The 16,398-nt window shown below is 40.3% G+C and overlaps 1 protein-coding gene across 2 annotated transcripts in view; it reads left to right on the top strand.

Annotated features, from left to right (window-relative positions):
• The window catches only part of ptpn12 (protein tyrosine phosphatase non-receptor type 12), a 45,872-nt gene that overhangs the window by 1,849 nt on the left and 27,625 nt on the right, over nucleotides 1-16,398 (top strand). The gene's annotated exons all lie outside the window — the stretch shown is intronic.

Consider the following 16,398-nt stretch of genomic DNA (forward strand, 5'->3'; position numbering starts at 1 on the left):
ATAAGATATTTTGTTTGCCATATGATAACCGCCGCCCTGTAGTCTTAAGTTTGCCCACACTGCATCACTGGATGTTATTGTGTTGCAACTCTGGACTCAAAATAGGACATGGCCCAGGCTTGTGAAATAGCTGAAATAGCCACAACAGGAATGGCACTTCTTTAATAACACTTGTGTCATTATGTGGTCATTTTAGTTTAATAGCTGTGATTAAGATGCATTGAGAAATGCAGCGCTAACTGGAGGATACATACACATTTCATTTGTAAGTTTAATTTAATGTAATGTATGAGCAAAGCCACTTAAATGATCCAGAAGAAATGGGCGTCTGTTACAGTTTGACTTGTTGTAGCAGCAGAAGCTTGGTTTGGGTTTCCTTTATGATTCACATTATGTTTCAGGGAAGTTAAGTGTTTTGTTTAATTGTACAGAGGCTAATCAGCATCAGAGCGGTTAACTTTTTCTCCTTTTGCCCACAGTTACAAACACACACACACTTCTGTCTCCTTACTTCCCTACTTCATGCAAGCTGCTTGCTGGAGCTTGCAACATTCTTTCTGGCCCATTTCATAACATTTTGTCCTGGCTTTAAAGCTGCAGCTTTATCAACTCCTGGGCACACTTTGGATAAAAGCTACATAATTTGAAAGGCCTCCCTCACTGAAATAACAAATTCTGAATTAAGGACAACTCGGTGTATGTGTCCACCTGTGTGTTGACGACTTGGCCTGTCCTGTCCTTCGAGTGTGTGTTTCAGAAAACAAGGAGGCAGCGGATATTGCGCAAAATCCAGACTAGAAGGGGCGTTGGGCCGTGTTAGAAGCATTTAGGAAGTGCTTTATGGATGAGAGAGCCAAAGGAGCTGGGACTAGTATTTTTTGGGCTTAATAACAGGCCATTCATTTCATAATGCACCTGATCAGAAATAAAATGTCAGACTTATTGTCAAGTATAATTTCTACGTTTTTAAAACATTTTGTTATGAGCTTCTGTTCCTCTTAACCTTAGATTCTCTACGTAGAGTAGACTAAATATAGGTTCTTCTTTTAGCACCACCACACTTCTCATTCATAACTTTACACACGTCCACGCCTTGTTAAACTGCCTACTACAACCACTGTCCACTGCTGATTCATATTGGTAGGATCTGTAGGCGAGGTGGTCTCAAAAGCTTGTTGTTGAGGTAAAAGAGTGTTCCTTTTATCAATTTTCCTGATGAACCATCCCTCCAGAAATGCAGAAATCCCCTTTTCAAACTTTCAGGACACTACTTCTTGCTCGTTGTGCATGAATTCTTGATTCTTTAAGTGTTTCCTTTCAAATCAACTTAATTGGCGTGAAAGACAATTACTTGTCTCTACTGCGGAATAAATTTCCTGTTACCCTTTTGGCTATCATGCTTCTCTCCAGACAGTAACTTGACTATTAACCAGCCCACATAAACGTCAGAGTTCTTGTATTTGATGTCTTAAACCCAGTTACTCACAATAATCATGCAAACTTGCTGAATATCTGCTTTGTGGCATTCATGTAAATGGGGCTTCAAGCTAAATTTACTGGCAACATCCAGACAGTGAATTAAGAGTTTCATCTAAATTATTCAGCAGACACACCAGCTTGCAGACCAGAAAACTTGTTCAGATTGAGCACAGGTGGGCTGCGTGCCAGTGTACCCACCGAGCACAATTAAGACTCATCAGCCACAGCTAACGTAAGTAAATGCTTCAGCTGGTTGCTGCTGGTCTTCAGTCACACCGGTTCCGAGCCTCTCGTGAAGCTTTCAGTTGCTGGAGTCAAACCACAAGCGCATGGGGTGTGCTCCTTTGCACTCTGAGTCACCAGGACACCCTGACATAACCCCCACTTTAACTGCCTATTGTTGTTTATATATAGAATGTGTTTCATAAGCATAATTACAGTGCTCTGGCAGGGCAACGAGTCAGCGATTATATGCTTTGTTTAGTTCTCCTTTTCAGCTTTTTGATGGAACGGGAGAATTAAACATTTTTTTACCACATGTGAGAAATGTCTCGATCTTGTCAGGTCTGAACCCATCAGAAAAAATTTAGGGGGCCCCTTTTAGCTGTCAGAATAAGTAAAAGGCATTGATAATTTGAGGAATTTCATTTAGTGCCATTCGTATGGAAACACAACAACAACAACTGATCTAATTACATGGCATAAGCTGGTGCATATGGTATGAGTGCATCAAGGCCTTCCATGAACTGCAAGGAGACAGACCAAACAGCCCCCAGTCTGTAGTTAAAGGTGTAAATTGAGAGCATTTTTTATCATAATCCCTGTGCTATAGTAATCTGAGAGCTAGATTACATGCTGCTATAAACTCCTACAAACACATAGAGTTATAGCCAGTATATGCATGTAATTTATCTCCGCCTTCATATATGAAAGAGTATGTTTAAAAATTGAACTTAACAGCTTTGCATGTTGGTGGATCAAAACAGCAGTGAGAACTCAGTAAAAATGCACACAGTATGATCATTTTAACCAATCTGGTCTGTTGATGGCTTAATTCAGAGGGATACAAATGGGTTGAAAGGTAAAATATGTACTGTGGGGTCCTTGGATCTGTCATATGATGCAGGATCTGCAAATTTGGGGCATCTGTGCAGTCACTGGTTCCACAAAAAACAAACAATGGCAATCTTACTTGTTTCACAAGGGTGGTTATCAACTGGCTCTGTCAACCCACGACTTTCCAAACCAGCTATTAGAGCGCTTATGTAAGAGAGCCAGGGTTTTTTAACAAATAGCCAGTTACAGAGGCAACATTATAGACACATCCGGAGAAGATTTCAAAGAAGACAAAACATTTGGGTAAAATGTGATCATCTTAGTGTCAGATGTTATATGATTGATTAGATAGAAAGAAACAGTATAAACACAAAACTAGAATATGAAGACCAGAAAAATAAGTCAATTATATCAGTAAAAGGAAGAACAAAAGGGTTGCATTTACCTAAATTTATTGTTTATCAATATAAAAGAACCCATGGTTCATAACCAAACAAAGAATATGATAAAATTTGAACCTAATACTTGAAAAATGCTCGATTCTCATCATAATCTGGTGTTTGATCTACACAGTCACTCATGTTAACCACAAACATTTAAATTTATGAAATAAAACAATCCTGTCGCCATATTGGTTTGTTTTCTCAAAATTAGCAAGAATTTAATCATCAAAATCAAAACATACAATAGTGTTAGATAAGAACAGCGTGTAAAATAAAGTGACAATTTACTTTGATTGTTGTGGATATTAAAGAATTCTGGTAACTTTATTTCTTGCAATTGAAAGTAACAATATAGATTTGATGATTAAAGTTTCAAGATCTGGCTAGCAACTAGACTCCTTTCCCAAAAAAAAAAACACATTTAAGAGCACACAGTGACATCCTTAGAGTCCTGCATCATGACTGACTACAAACCACCCAGCAAGACACTGGCAACTGTTAGAAAAGAAATCAGCTGAAGGGATAGCTTCTTTCATATTCGATCCTACAGAGTGCGATGGTGTGAATTTGCTTGCGTGAAGTTCGTCAAGTTGAGCTAGAGGTAGAAGCTCAGCGTGGGCGTTATTTCCTGCCATAAACGAATTGTCTGATCTTGACAGTTACGTTCAAATTAACTGGACGAGGTGCAAATATTTGCTGTCATCATTTTTTGGTTTTGAACAGACCTTTCTAAAGTTAAACTGCTGACTCACAAATCTGGCATTGCATTGTATGGGCGGAGCACTGACTGTCTGCTGTCTTGGACCGAGACAGTATTTGGCACTTTAGTTCTGATGTGTCACTTCCTGTGGGCAGAGAACAGTGTCTGTGTTCGACAAAGACTTTCATTTGGGCAAAGAGAGAGAAGAGCACAGAGTTTGTAGAGAGACGCTCTGCTTTTATGCAGACTCACCCCGATCTGATTAAGACTTCTGATTTTTACATATAAAGCTTATACTTTGATAGTATTGGGGTGACAGTTGCACTCGTAGTAAATTGAGCAAGGTGTTGAGTTTAGCTCAAGGTCAGGTTGATTGAACACACAGCTGTTGATGGACATACAAGCTTCAGAGATTGATCTTATGACCTCTGTGTAATGAGAAACCTTCTGTAACTACTGTGCTAGGTTCACCACACAGCTTGGTGGAAACATTACAGAAGACTTAAACCCAAATTGCCTCATAGTGTTGTACACATGTGAATTTAACTTATGTACAATCTAACTTGTTGGAACTGGGAACAAATTTCTTTAAACACATTGCAATTTTGGCGTCTGTTCACATGCCAGGTGCCCCAATACGGCAAATGAACAGACGTCTGTATACGAACAGATGCCTGGATATATTTCGGATCATGTATGAGATAGGACGAGACACTTAAGGTGTGTTTTATAGAGGTGTAAAAAGCATTTCACAGGTTCAGCAAATTTAGCTACGAAGTATTTTGAGCTGGAAAATTAGGGGAGGTGTAAAAGGAGCACGGTGTGAAGACAGGAAATAAACCACACGGCTGGAAACAAGAAGAAAGATCTGTGTGATCAGTTACATCACCTGTGTCATCACACCAACTTTCATACCGTTTCCGTACCTGCTTTTGGGAACACCGGACTCAGCATTGTAGTCTAGACAGGGTTTAGACATGGGAGATCAGCCTCTGTGTGTGTGATGTGTGTGTCTGTGCGAGTGTGCTCCTGCCCCACCTTTGCAAGCAGATAACTCCCAAGCTGCACATCAAAGAAAGCGAAAAAGTGCAAACACACATGCTTCTCTAAACATGTGTCCTGTCGGGCAGACATAAAACACTCACAGGGGAGGCAAGCAAATGAGATGCGACAATGCCTAACATGCTAGTGTGTGTGTGTGTGTATTTGTGTTCTTGTGAGGTTGTGTTTGTTTGCAGTAACAATTTCCACTGACACCAGGGGCTTTCCCTTCTCCTTTCTGAGTTTCGTGTGTGTCTATGTGTGCATGTTTAGTGCCTGCACACACACATCCGAGCCTGCAGCACACGATCTGGAAGCCTTTATGCCCCATGTATTACAAGCCCACACACACACACACATACACACACACACACACACACACACACACACTAACACCTCACTGGTCACGGATGCAAGGACCCCATTTGTGCCTAACAGCATGGCAGGCTGGTGCCAGCACATAGTGTGTTTTCAAGAGGAGGTTGGACTTGTCAGAAATTGTTCTGAGCTGTCTCAGATTAACTCGGCTAAGACAGTCACACTGACTGAAGGGCAGGGAAATTGTGACCAGATAAATTATGTGCATAATTGTAAAAATGATGAAAGGACAGTCCAGGTTTTAAGACAGAGTATATTGATGTGCACAGAGTGAGGTGTATTTTCTGAACAACCAGTGCTGCCACATTGTTAAAATGTGTTTTAAAAAAGATTAAAGCTTTCCTCTCTGGTGATCAGTGTGGAAGTGAGCACTTTATGTTATCTCTCAATACATAAAATAATGCACCACCTCTTCTCTTTTTTACAACTCACCATCAGTCAGTCAGTGTGTTGAAGAATAGCCCGAGGGGCTCAGAGAAGCTCAGCCCAGATCATTTATTCGGCAGGCTCTGAAGTCTAGGGCTTTAGGTTTCAGGAAATGTATCTAAGAAAATGATGCACCTAATCATTTGAGCATCAACAGAGGGGAGTGATTCGTACAGTTTGTCCTTTTTTGTGTTGTCATTGGACTAAACTACTGACACATACTGGCTGTTGGGCTTGCTGCGGTAGTTGGTATTACTGATGTTACACAGTGTTGGGCAAACACGATTACATTACCTGCCCCAACTGCCATTTTGCTTTTTTTTTCTCTTTCAAAAATCAAAACCTTGTTGGACGGCGGACGGTATAAAGGACGCTTTATATTCCTATAAAGAAGAGCTGACCGACAAGACAATGGATTTGTGGTCAAAGCAAAAAGGATCTGTTCATCTAAGAGCTTAACAGAGGTTGCTCCTACTGGCTCCATTACTCTCTGAAATATCTCAAACTGATCCCCTGTTAAAAAAAACAACGAAAATGACTGTTTTTTGTAGACAAATACTCGAACCCTGGGCCGCTGTAGCGAAGACAAGGCCTCTGTACAAGGGAAGCCTGCTCTACCAACTGAGCTAGTGGGCGCCAAGAATTTTGGCAAGTACTTTACTCACTCACAAACACATTGTACTTCCGATGACTATCTCGTGATAACCACCAACATGTGTTTCAGAGGCTGAATGCTTTTAATTTTAACTTAAAGCTGAAGTTGCATTGGGAGTATCTTAATACAGTGCGTCTACTATACAGAAAGTGTCTTTTCTGGTAAAATGTCCGTGTCCAGTGTTGTTAGATGTTTATTAACTGGTGGGGAAAATTTCTCACCGTGGCGATCCTACTAACCATTTTCTCAATGAAATGCAGGGATCATGTGTCGTTTTTTATAGTGATTTTGTTGTCCTGTTTTCAATCTAAGATGCACATATTCCAAAGAAAAAAATCTGAGTGGTTGACTTTGGTATTAAAGTGTTGAACTAATATGTCAACAACCACTAAAAATAAGTGATAGACAGAAGCTGATAGCTGGTAAAATCTGCCTTGATGGTTTCCTTCTCCGCCATCTTCCATCGCCGGCCAAAAAATGAGAAGCCTGATGTGTGTTTGTGCGGCTGTGTGCTTTTATTAGCCTGTTTGTGTTCGTGGGTGCAGGGGGGTACACGGCAGGGGTCGGCTGCTGTTTTTGCAAGTGTGTGTGGCAACCACTGTGCACCCGTCTCATGTTACTGTAACAAGACTTCCCAATTTCTTTTAGTGTCACAGGCCTCCTTCTTTCTCACCCGCCCCCTCCCACGGCTTAACCCAGAAACCAGCCTCCTGCCCCTAAGCCGGGTATTTCTCAGAAGAGACGCAACATAATATTTCCGCTCTGAAGTTACTATGTGTGACTGTGTGTGTGTGTGTGTGTGTGTGTGTGTGTGTGTGTGTGTGTGTGTGTAGACTTCAAATGATGAAAGCTAGTTGACATACCAACAAGGCTGAATAACTTTATTGATCAAGATAAGGAGACCACACACTCAAACACTCAGGAAATTATGCAGTAATGCCCCTGTGTGTGTAATGTGTGACTTAGGTGAAAGGAAATGGCTACATGGAGGAGTCATCTTGGCCTTGGCGGCTCACACACGCATAAACACACACACACACAAACCTGTTAGCAGCATCCACCCGGCTGAAGTGTCCTTGAGGTGGACAGGACACCTGTAGTGTATTAAATTATTATATCAGTAAACAAACACAAAAATGTCATATTAGGGGTCGAGTTAGAGTGTATAACACCACATAGGTCACCAGTTTGACCCTACATACGAGCTGTGAATATCTGAGCAGGGAAGTTATTAGTTTTCAGACACACACACTAAACACACAATGAGCTCCTGTCCCGGGTGATTGGGATTATATGCAGTTTTTGTCCACATCTGCTTCCTGCAGCAGGCCTCCATCCAGAGCGGGAAATTACCACCAGGCAAATACCGGTAAATGTTAACTATGTTTGCTTAGAACAGCAGCGAAGTCAATAATTTTAACTGAAATTCAAACATATCAAAGTTCTTCAGCCATGTGTCTGGGCTGCAGAAATGAGCCCGACTCGCAGTGCTTTTGGTAACAATTTCTCATTGATGATGCCCATAGATTTTGGAACTTATGCAGTAGATTCAAGAGGGTGTTTATTATTTGAAGCTTATTTCAATGATGCAAATGATAGAGAGGAAAGAGGGGAAGTCATGCTGTGAAAATGATGTCATTTGGGTCTTCACAGGGAGAGTCACATTGTGGTCAGCCGCAGAATAGCACTACCGAGGTTGAGGGCCTCAAGGACACCTCTCAAACCTGAGTGAAACTAATAGCTCAGTATACAGTAATTGTGTCATTGTATCTTCTTTCCTTCTCGCACATTTTTTAAAAAATCTTCACGAGCTCTTCTTTTCTGACTGCCTAGTCCCTTAGATCGACCAGTGCATTGTAATTGTTTTTAGGGTCTATTAATGTAATTGTGTCATGCTAGTTTAAATATCATACAATGTAATATACTGTTTTGTTTTCTTACTTTGAAAGATAATGCCATCTGAAAAAAGTCAAATTTCATCAACTAATCAATGGTCAGTTTGTCATCTAAAAATGTGGCGTGCGGGGTGGAAGTTTCGACTCTATTGTCACAGATAAATGAGCAAACCTCAACAGATATAAGACTGAAGACTGTCGTCTGGTTATGGTCTATTTTTGTCCACATCTCAGAGTTCGACTCAACTCTCATCTGTTTCTTCTTACTATCCCCCAATCTCTTTCCCCACTACATCCTTTCCCCTGCTTTTATTTTTCTCTATCCGCTTTGTTTTGTCTGCTGTAAAAGGGCAAACACTGACTCACTGTTAAAGGAAGCTGTATGAGCAGCTTCTTCTGTGCGTGTCAGCATACTGTACGGTTCTATTTACTATACATGCAAGGCTGAGATTTTTTTGGTGACAAAGGAAGTGGGAACCCAGAAGTGATGGTGGTTTAAAACGGCTGGTTGAAGCGGGTGCTCTCAGCCCAGGCCAGGTGTTTCCTGGGGTCAGCGGGACCGCATCGGCCACCACATACACAAAAAGATGCGTGTGCAGCCACAAAAACATAGACGCAGACTTTATACATATTTTTTCTGTTTGTGTTAGGTTGTAGTTGAATTAAAAAAGATCTTTCTAGGATTCCAGCGCGTCATTGTTGATTATGAGGTCGTTTTAGTTTCTTTCGGGGATTCCTATTTTTAACATCACATTCTGCTTTTCAGTCATAATATGATGAACTACTTGCATAACAGAATAATTGTGTTAGGTGGTTTAAGAGTGACAGATAGACAAAGAGAAGCCTGATAGCTAATAACGGGAAAGCACGTTCTGCTTTGTGCCAGTGAATGATGCGCTGTTACACCCCTACATGTGTGTAGTGAGTGAGTGTTCATGCCACTCATGCTATCAGTGCTCCACTGACCTATATTAGCCAGTAGCCATAAAGTGGAAATGACTGCACAATGCATGAGTGTGTACATGTTTGCATGAGCGTATACAGCCTGGCGACTGATGCTAATCGTCGGACATTATCTTTGTCAGGATCTTGAGCTAATGAGAAGGTGACACACACACACACGCACACACACCAGTCCGGACCCCTGACTCATGCTAGTGGTCAGGGTGGGGTTTCATACCATTTCCTTAGTGATCAGGCTTCATTAGCTAGCTCTTATAAACTAACAGGATACACCTGACATGCTGATGGGTTCCCTGAAAAACACTGATATTTTTTCTCAACGAAACAATCAATGAAGAAGTACGGCATTTTGAGAATTATGCTTATTTTCTTTCTTGTAGAGGGTAAGATGAAAAGATCACGTCTGCACGGGTTGGGCATCGTTAAAAAAAAATTGTTACCAATATTGATGCTTTGACTTCAATAACTGTTCCTGAACGATATTTATTTCGGTACCAATATTATGGAATCTGTTTTAACACTAAACCCCCCTCTCTGGGTGTAATCTAGTGTTTTTCCTGCATGCCTCGAGACAGCCAATCACCAGCACTGTTAGGTCTTGGCACAACAAACATGCTGCATGCTTATTGGCTCACTGACGCTGATGAAATTTACTCCTTAGGTATTGAAATTTGGTACTACTGAGACATTTTTAGATACTAGATGGTATTGAGGCAATTCGATCGGTGCCATAAATATATCACAGTTGGACACTCAGCCCTACATGTCTGTACAGTAAATATGAAGCTAATGCCAGTAGCTGCTTAGCACATCTCGCTTGTTTGATTTTTACAAAAAGAAGTACAAAAACGTCAATCCTAGTTGTACGGGTGGTCAACTGCCAGACTATTTTCTGCCAACTTCCTGGAGTCTCTGTTGGTTTAGTCTTTATGCTAAACTAAGCCAATTGGCAAGTTGCCCTCGCCAAAATATTAAGGGCATAGACATGAAAGTGGTATCAATCTTCTCATTCAACTATTGGGAAGAAGGCGAATAAGTACTGTAAACAACATTTTTCAATGAATTCCTGTTATTGTGCTGTTTATATCATAACCCCTTCAATTCACAATTTCACAGTTCTTCATTCAGATAATCAATAATGCATTCAAAATGTTTGGTGCAGTCACAATTTTCTTTAGAACAAAATATGACTTTGCACCTTTTTTTTTTTTTGCTGATTTGGGACTCTAATGCCACACAGAGAGAAATGAAGGAGGCGAGAACATCAATCAGGCTTATTGAATCGAGAATCAGAAGCAAAGCGACACACTCCCACAGACCCTTTTAGTCGCTGTGCTGTAGCAGCGCATCTTTTCTCCCCGCATGCTCGCAGCGCGGGACATGGATTTCTCTGAGAGCATTGTACGAGATGACCTATTTTAGCTTGCGTGTGTCTGCATGGAAGGTGACCGTCAGTACAGCCTCTCTGCCACTAGCTCTCGACACCCATCACACTTCCTGGCCACACACACATAAACCTTTTTTCCCCCACCACTTCTGCAGGAAGAGCATATTTTCTGCCAATCACTTCTTGCTGCTGAGTTCAAGAAAGAGAATGTGTTTCTCTCTGTGTGTGTGTTTGTGTGTGTGAATTATTTAGCGTGCCAGGGAAGTACAGCGATGCTGACTTATTCAGCCAGGAGACAGAAAGTAGGTTAGACCCACTAACAAGTACATCTTTCTCTACCCATGTCTACCTCTCCGGTGCTTTTTCTACCTCTGCTGGCATTTTTAATCTCTTGTCTTCTGCCTTTCTAATCTTTTTCATTGTCTCTCCATCTGTCTCTCTCTCCCTCTGCCCAGTAACTGCCCTGGCATCGTCGAGTCATTTTAGGCCAAGTTAAGTCATTGTGAAGAAATGTGTCTGGGAGCGCACATGACTCGGTCGCACCCTGAAGGGGGTCTGTGAAGTCGGCACTGGGCTTTTCGGGGGCAACGCCCTGTGTGTGTGTGTGTGTTTGTGTGGCAGTGGAAGTCGAGCGTTCACAGGAAACTGGCCAGCTCAGTCATGCTGCTTTGCTCTCCTGACTGATAGGAAGTAAGAAACCAAAGGGAATAGAGAGGTAGAAAGTGTGTGGAAGGAGTGGGAGCAATAATTATTTGTGCATGCAATTCTGAGGGCAAAAGACAGTTAAAAGCGCTGGAGTGTGGTACTGTAAAGTGGCATTTGTAATACATCAACAATAGATTAAACCCAGTGTAATCAATAAAACTAGTGTGGGTAGATGACCGAGCTTGGTGCATGAAAACACTACAACTAAATCTGTCCGGAAAGTTGAAACTAGTTGACCCTTTGACAGAAGTTCAAGTGAGCATCATCTACTAACAGTTGTTCATGTTGAGTATCAAAAACATGGCATTCCTGAAATGTTAGCCCATGTTTTGTAGACAGATGTTTTAGCATACTGCTGGTGTTTGCACCCGTACTTAAAATTATCATTTTACAACCATTACAACTACCACTGTTGCCATCTTTCATGAAATTAAGCTTTTGACTGTTTCTTCCTCTCTGCCATGACTCTTTCTTATTGTAAGTTTCCAGTTTAATGTCATTGTTTTGCAATTGCACTACTGACAGACAAATATGTTTGCATTGATAAAATGTATTGATAAGTTTAGAGGCACACGATTCTGAAGGATCGGACCATTTGGAACCGGTTCTCTTCTCGATTCCCATCCTGTGCTTCACACATTTTGCAGACGTGACCACAACAGTGCTGCGTAGGTGGTTTCAGTGAGTTCTTGTCTTCAAATGTGTGAAAACCAAAGAAAACCTTCTGAGAGTTTTCTAGTGTTGTAGTCACTTCCCTTTCCTGTGAAGAGGAGTGTTTCCTGTGATGTTCGGTACCTGAACTTCTGCGTGTAACATACTTCGAAAGTTACAAATGAAGGGGATTCAAAAAACAAATGACCTGGGCTTGTATTTTTATAATTAGTTGTTTTAAAAAGTACAAATTTACTCCACCCTTTCTTTAAAGCCAGCTTAGCTGAAGCAGTTTTGATAACTAATACATATGAAGGAAAAGTGAAGGACATTAAAAAATAGTTTATTGAAGACCTTTTTAAAATAATTTGTTTAGCGGTTAAGCTGTAAATTCATAATTTTAAGCAAAAATGCAAAACTTTTTTCCAGGACTAAAAGTAACTACTTTTTTCATTGTAATGCAATTTCATTGGTTGAAAATATTTTTAAAAATCCCTGTCAAAATTTTCCGGTGCTTAAGGTCATGTATTTAAATAGCTTGTTTTATGCGACAAACTATCTCAAAGTCAAAGATATTCAGTTTATTGTCACACATGATGAAGAAAAATATCAAAACTACGTATCTATAAAGCTACAACAACCAAATATTTGGTAGTTTTGCTTGTAAAAATGACTTAAATGTTGAATTACCATGAAAATGATTTATCCACTTGTCTTTCTTTTTGAGATATCGATACACTACTGACTGTTGTGTATCAAATAAGAATTGAATAGAGGAGTATACACTCGAGCAGTGATAGAAACAAGCATGTTTACTTTTCTTTGCCCTCTTTTCCTCCTCCATTAAGGACAGAAGCTAGTGCGAAGCGACAGAGTGTGTAAAAGGAGCGTGTGAATGAACGACAGAAACAAGGAATAAAAGAACCCATTAGCTTAGTTACCAAGAGCCTCTTAAAAGCCTTGGCTCTCCCTCTTTCCTGAACTCCCCCTTTCTCTCTCCCTCTCCCCCCTGTTCACCTCCCCTTTTGCTTTTTTCCCCTCTTTCTCCAAACACCCACATCTCCTCTCTTCCTCCTCTTTTTCTTGTTTTCTCTTTACACTGCACCTCTCCCGTTGGTTTGTTTAGTAGAGCAGGCGAGGACTCTCTCCCTCTGCTTTCTTGCTTTTGCATCCTCCAGGCTCAACCCAGCATTTGTGAGAGTGCACACACATGCTTGTATGTGTCTTTGTGTGTGTGTGTCTTTGTGTGTTTTACGTAACAGGGGAAGTAAGAGTAATTAGAAACAGGGTCTGTCTCTGGAACAATGGAAAGTAAAGAGAAAAAGGGGCGACACAGACAGTAGCTCGGTCTCCATCCAAGATTTTTCTTATTTGTAACGAGGTATCAAACTATAAAAACTGAAATTTTGAATACAATGACAGCTTGTATTGTATTTTTATCAGCCTGTTGAGTGATTGAATTTGACTATAAATGTTAGGTCAAGAGTGTTTATGGACATTTTTAACTGCTGTCTGTAAAACATCTGTTCACTACAGCCTCTCAGAAGTGTTACATCCACATTTCTACTATTACAGTGTATGACAGACCACTTGACCTAATTCAGCCTCAGCGAGGGAAACATACACCCAATCCACATTTAATTATTCAGTGCTTTAAATGGAATGCTTAAAATGTTTGCACACAGCTCACTTGGATGGAAATTGATAGTTCGAAAATAGTACGACAGCGTAGCCTTTAAAATTTACTCTAACCACAGGGTTGTACTGCTGCACTTATCTTTTGTCGGCTGATTTAATATGCATTTTTATGCTGTACAAATGTAAGTATCAAACACACCAAGATTTTCACAATTTTAGTTTTTAAGCAGTCATTGCACTCCATATCTGTTGTTAATTTGGACAGTTATGCTTCTTATATAAGGAAAACACATTTGTTTAAAGAGTCAATGTGTAAAATATGGCCAGAATGTATTTTTTATATACAAATTACACTTGCAATTTGACCTGATAATTATACAAGCTGTGCTGTTGTAAAAACGTAAAATCTTTCCCTAACCAGCAGCTGACATAGTCTATCTTGTATAGATTAAAACTGGCGATAGAGGGACAAAACAAATATTGATTAGGTGCTACAACTTATATAGGCTTTATTGGAAGAATCTGAAAGTCCTTACTTCCCCAGTTTGCTGTAAATGAGGTGAAATGGGATACGAATAGACAAAACGTATCCTCATTACAGTGTTAGAGGGCACAGTTGTGTGCATGTTTGTCTCAACATAATGTGTTTTGTGGGTTGGGGGAATCAAAAACCATCACAAATCACTATTCCCTGCCTTCTGTGCTCATTGTGTGTCTACGTGTGTGTATATGTGTTTGTGTGTGTGTTTGTGTTTGTGTTTGTGTGTGTGTTTCTTCCTGGGCTCGGGCCCAGCACAGAAGCAGACCTCTGTTGGAAATGTAATTCACATGAGGCCAGAGGAGCTCTAATGCTATTACCACACGCACACACAGACAGACACAAATGAACACACACAAGCACAGCTGTGTTGCCGCCCACAGTCTCTGCATGTACCTCCCTTTCTCTCCCTTGTTTCCTCTCCCTCGGTTTCTGTCTCGTTGTGGTTTACAAAGATCAGTGATGCAAAATGAAAGGTGAAAAACTCATTATGTCTTTTAGGGTGCATCTGTGAGCTAGTCTAAACTGTTTATACGTGCGTGTCCGTTGTGTATTCAGCGAGTACAGCGGGCAGCTCATCGGTTTGTTAAACTACTGGAGGCCTGCATCAAATAGACACCCTTCAGTCATTGTAAATGTCGCCACAGTAGCACAGAAGTGATGTTATGACAAGAGTGAAAAGAGAAACAGGTACAGGAAGAAAAGTCTGGAGGTTTGAGCGTCTCAGGAAATCAGGATGTACAGTATGTGTCCTTGTCACAGCAGCACGAGGAAAGCCTGCAGTCAGTGCCAGAGAGAAGAGGTGGGACCATTTTTCACACGAGGCTCCAGCAGCCCGAACGCCCACGCTGACTTTCTCAGAGTCAGAGAGAGAGAGAGAGAGAAAGGGGGGAGTGAGTGAGGAGAAGCAGAAAAAGTGGAGTGATGCCTAATTTCCTCACAGTCTCGGCAAAAGAGAGGAAAGTGATTGAACCAACTGAGAGAATAAAAAAAAAAGAGGCCCTCGAGAGCGATATCATGTGAGTGCTATCAGAGTCAAGCAGCAGGAGTTTTTTATGGTACCAAAGTCTGGCTGTGCTTTTGAAGTTTCCTCAAAAGTTTCACTGTGACTCTCAAGGCCACAGTGAAGTTGAGAATGAAAAGGATGAAATTCACAGGAAGTTTCAGAAAGCCCCTGAGTTTTTTGTAGTTGTCCTCCTACTCTCACACCAGCCAGTGTCTTTTTTGATACTTACCTTTTATTTTAGTAGAAAGTCAATAGATATAAAGCATTTTACATCGCACATTTTTGGGTGTTACTTTATAACTGATGCTCTTTTACTTGAAATCTGGTTTATATGAGTGGATAAACTCAGTCATACTTTCCAACATTTATCAAATATGTCTGCCTCTGGTCTCAAAGCAAAAGTTAGTTTTTCCATTACAAAAAATGTCTTGACCCGTCTAATGATTTAGAAGAATGGAGTATCCTGCTGCACAACTTTTTTTTAAATTGTAAAGTAACTTTTAGTTTTGTATACTGTAAATGGTATTTGGCAACAAAGCTATGATCAGTGGCTGTAGCTGACTTGGCTACAAGTCAGCTACAGCCAGGCTTGTGAAGTTGAAATAAAACCAATGATTTCCATTGAATGGTATGAACCCAACTGAAAGCAAATACAATAGAAGTCTGTAGCACACAAACAACTGTTTGAATTTTTTCCTAAACACAATATGAACAAAAAACAAAATATAAAGGAAAAGGAGTTGCTGATCTCTAGAAATCACTCCTTAAACTCTCACATTTGAAATAACAGTCATTGAGTTCTGTAACTGATGTCAAACAGAGGTCAATGTAACATTTGGTGGGAATGTTTTTGTTTCCTGGTATTTGTAATTGTATATCATAGTTGCAAATCTTTGGAAGTTTTCTGGAAATTCAGTTGAGACAAAACAAAGAAACTATCAGACAGAATATTACCTTTTTCTGGTCTTGAATAAGTTCTTAATTGCACACAACACACTTCATCACATAGATGCAGAAATCCTGCAGGATATTCCCTTTTTGCCTTAATCTTTTAGCACTTAGGTGCTATATAAATAAAAATGTAACTTAAAAGAACAGTTTGTAAGATATATGACTTTTGAGTCTCATTCCTTGGTCGTCATATACCGAAACTTTTGGGTTGGTGACCAGCATAGTGTCAGTTTTTAACAACCTATGATAATCAACAATCAACTATCTTACAAATTGCTCCTTTTTAAACCTCATGATCCAAGACAACCAGAGGTATTAAATAGATATCTGCTGGTTTAAAAACGGTATACTAAAATCTATACTGATTAACAAATTTCTTATGTCTCTTTGTGAATCAGCCTATTGATCCCTGATGGTTCTCCTTATAACTAAACTAAAACCTCACCTGTACGGCCTATAAAGTGCTTCTTTTCTGACCCAAAGTGT

This window comes from Pagrus major, chromosome 14 (genome assembly GCF_040436345.1).
Source record: "Pagrus major chromosome 14, Pma_NU_1.0".
In the NCBI taxonomy this organism is placed as follows: domain Eukaryota; kingdom Metazoa; phylum Chordata; class Actinopteri; order Spariformes; family Sparidae; genus Pagrus; species Pagrus major.